The sequence below is a fragment of the Lithobates pipiens genome, unplaced genomic scaffold, assembly GCF_037356315.1.
Source record: "Lithobates pipiens isolate NorthernLeopardFrog02 unplaced genomic scaffold, aLitPip1_a1.2 Scaffold_25, whole genome shotgun sequence".
Classification (NCBI taxonomy): domain Eukaryota; kingdom Metazoa; phylum Chordata; class Amphibia; order Anura; family Ranidae; genus Lithobates; species Lithobates pipiens.
The window spans coordinates 110,440,518-110,444,283 of NW_027507787.1; the positions used below are offsets into that span (position 1 = coordinate 110,440,518).

Below are 3,766 nucleotides of genomic sequence, written 5' to 3' on the forward strand. Positions count from 1 at the left end.
AAGGACCTTTGTGGAACTAGTAGGTTGTGATTAGCAGACTGTACCTCACTCAACCCTATATACCGTACTACGCTATACCTTACCAGTCCTTAGAAGGACCTTTGTGGAACTAGTAGGTTGTGATTAGCAGACGGTACCTCAGTCCCTATACTGATAAAGGACTGCTGCAGAATAGGGCATCAGTCAGCAGTAGTGCACCTCAACCCTATATACTGTGGACCTATACCAGTCCTTAAGGATTAGCAGACTACCTCACTCAACCCTATATACTGTAGTGCGCTATACCTTACCAGTCCTTATAAGGACCTCTGTGGAACTAGTAGGTTGTGATTAGCAGACTGTACCTCACTCAACCCTATATACTGTAGTACGCTATACCTTACCAGTCCTTAGAAGGACCTTTGTGGAACTAGTAGGTTGTGATTAGCAGACTGTACCTCAGTCCCTATACTGATAAAGGACAACTGCAGCAGAAGGGCAGCCGTCAAGTATAATATTCTTTCTATATTTGGAAGAAAGAAAGAATATTATACGTGTACAACCCTATTACCATACCAGTCCTGAAAAGGACCTTTGTGGACCTAAAAGTAACAGCTAATGATTAAACTGACTGTCCCTCAGGATTGCACTTCCTCCTCCGCGCTAGTGCTCGTGGGGCCTGGCCTATGACTTCTGGTCTGGATTGTACCGCAGCTGTTATGGTAGCGTGGAGTGTAGAGCCCAGGAGGGAGAGAAAGGGATGACGCCGCCACCGTGAGCAGCATTCACAGTGGCTCCCTTAGCCTACACTCCTCCAATCTTAGTCCTCTCCCAGCTCGCTGTGCTGGAGCAGGAAGAAGGCAGAAATTACAATGCGGCGACCGCACCACATCAATACCCACTTGGGCAGGCGGCTCTCCTCTTCTCCTCTGGCTGCCTTGCACACCAGCACCACGGATGAGCTGCTGCTGCAGTACCTGAACACATGAAGTCTATCTCCTCCTGGTCAGGTAGGTCAATCAGAGTTTGCATGTCAGGTACCAGGTCAGTGTGTGTCAGGTAGGTCAGTGTATGTCAGTGTGTGTCGTGTAGGTCAGTGTATGCATGTCAGGTAGGTCAGTGTAGGTCAGAGTGTGTCGCGTACGTCAGTGTGGGTCAGGTAGGTCAGTGTAGGTATGTCGGGTAGGTCAGTGTGTGTCGGGTAGGTCAGTGTATGTATATCAGGTAGGTCAGTGTATGTATGTCGGGTAGGTCAGTGTGGGTCACGTAGGTCATCCTTTTTTTCCCATAAATAGAGCTTTATTTTGAAGGTATTTGATTGCCTCTGCATTTTTTTTTTTTTGGCGATATAAACGGAAAAATCTAAAATATTGAAAGAAAATTATATTTTCTGCTTTTTGTTGTAAGAAAAATCCAATAAACTCAATTTTATTCATACTTTTAGGTCAAAATTTATTCAGCCACATGTCTTTGGTAATGTTAATAAGCGTATATTTATTGGTTTGCGCAAATGTTATAGCGTCTGAAAACGATGGTACATTTTCTGGAATTTACGCATCTTTTAGTTTATGACTGCCTATCTCATTTCTTGAGGTGCTAATATGGCAGAGTTGACTTCTTTTTTCCCCTTGTTTCCCAAGGTGACCATCTTGGTGTTTGTCAAGAGGGTTGAGGGTGTCAAAAGTGAGTGCCTATGGCAACATCACCCTGAAAGCATCTGATCTTGGAGGCTAAGCAGGGACGGGCCTGGTTAGTACCTAGATGGGAGACCACCTGGGAATACCCTCTTGAAAAATGCCAAGATGGTCACCTTGGGGAACCACAAAAAGAGGCTCCCATCCAGGTACTAAGCAGGCCCATCTCTGCTTAGCCTTCAAGACCAGATGAGATCGGGTGCTTTCAGAGTGGAGTGGCCATAGGCAATCTCTTCTGGCACCCAAAACCCTCTTGAGAAATGCCAAGAAGGTCATCTTGGGAAACCAGAAATAAAAAACAGGTCAACTCCAAAAAAAAAAAAAAAAAAGAAGCCTACAGCACCTCGTATTCCCAAACGGTCTCCCATGCAGGTACTAACCAGGCCCGACTCTGCTTAGCCTCCAAGATCAGGTGCTTTCAGGGTGATGTGGCTGTAGGCAATCTCTTTGGGCACCCTCAACCCTCTTGACAAACACCAAGATGGTCACCTTGAGAAACAAGGGAAAAAAACAAGTCAACGGCAAAAAAAAAAAATTACGGCACCTTGTATTCCCAGGCGGTCTCCCACTCAGGTACTAACCAGGCCCGACCCTGCTTAGCCTCTGAGATCAAACGAGATCGGTTGCTTTCAGGGTGTCGTGGCCATAAGCAATACCTTTGGGCACCCTCAACCCTCTTGACAAGCGCCAAGATGGTCACCTAGGGAAAGTAAGGAAAAAAACAAGTCAAAGCCAAAAATAAAAAGAAGCCCATGGGACTGGTTATTGCCAGGAGGTCTCACATTTGTTACTAACCAGTGCAGACGCTGCTCAGCCTCCAAGATCAGGCACTTTCAGGGTGATGTGGCCGTATTAAATCTCTTTCGACACCCTCAACCCTCTTGAGAAACGCCAAGATGGTCACCTCTACAAACAAGCAGAAAAATAAAACAGGTCGTCGACGCCAACAAGATATTAAAAAAAAGCCTACGGCACCTGGTATTCCCATGGGGTCTCCCATCCAGGTTCTAACCAGGCCCGACCCTGCTAAGCCTCCGAGATCAGATGAGATTGGTTGCTTTTAGGGAGATGTGGCCATATTCAATCGCTTTGGGCACTCTCAACCCTCTTGAAAAACGCCAAGATGGTCACCTTGGTAAACAAGGGAAAATAACAAGTCAATACCCCCCAAAAAAAAAAAAAAAGAAGCCTATGCCACCTGGTATTCCCAGGCAGTCTCCCATCCAGGTACTAACCAGGCCTAACCCTGCTTATCCTCCGAGATTAGACGAGATTGGTCGTTTCAAGGTGATGTGGCCATAGGAAATTTCTTTGGGCGCCCTCAACCGTCTTGACAAACGCCAAGATAACAAGGGAAAAAACAAGTCAACGCCCAAAAAAAAAGAAAAAGAAAAAAAAGAAGCCTGTGGCACTGGGTATTCCCAGGAGGTCTCCCATTTGTTACTAACCAGGCCAGATGCTGCTCAATCTTCCAGGATCAGACAAGAGTTAGGCATAGTGGGGAGTGATCAGAGATACCCCTGGGTAGGTGCCGAACTTCCTGTGCCCATACAAGCGCCCCAGAAGAAGCATAGACTAAATCAATTCTGGAGAGGGCTCTATGGGAAGCCGAGTGACAGGCGTATTCCCGATCATGAGGGTGGTAATGCCGCCACACGTCTGTTAATGTAAACGTAGTGGCCCACTGCCGTAAGTCTGAGGAGGACCTATATCCAGGGTGCAGTCTATCAAGGTCATCCCTAGGGGCCAAGTTAAAGTCACCAAATATATAGACCTAATATAAAGAGACTAGTGACAGTGGAGGGGAAGGGGGTTAACATCAGGGGCGATAAAAGGGTTAAACTTGTTCCCTAAGGGGTGCTTTCCAACTGGGGGGGTTGCTGTGACTGGGGAAAGAAAGTGATCAGAAACACAAGAGCGCTATCTTTTCCTCACAAATTGGCAATCTGCCTTGTTTACATAGGTAGACTGGAAGCGGTTAATTCCACTGGTTCCCCAAAAAAGTGTCAAAAGTGGCACTTAGTGTCCGATTTATCCACCATTTACTTATTTTTTTTTAACAAAAATATGTAGCAGAATACATATTGGCCTAA

General features: G+C 46.2%; 3 pseudogenes; all 3 read right to left on the reverse strand.

The window, feature by feature from the left end:
- Nucleotides 1-2,004: 2,004 nt before the first annotated feature.
- Nucleotides 2,005-2,113, reverse strand: LOC143932113 (5S ribosomal RNA; annotated as a pseudogene).
- Nucleotides 2,114-2,205: 92 nt separating this feature from the next.
- LOC143931223 (5S ribosomal RNA) lies at nt 2,206-2,324 on the reverse strand (annotated as a pseudogene).
- A 312-nt stretch (nt 2,325-2,636) lies between these two features.
- Nucleotides 2,637-2,755, reverse strand: LOC143931804 (5S ribosomal RNA; annotated as a pseudogene).
- Nucleotides 2,756-3,766: the final 1,011 nt, after the last annotated feature.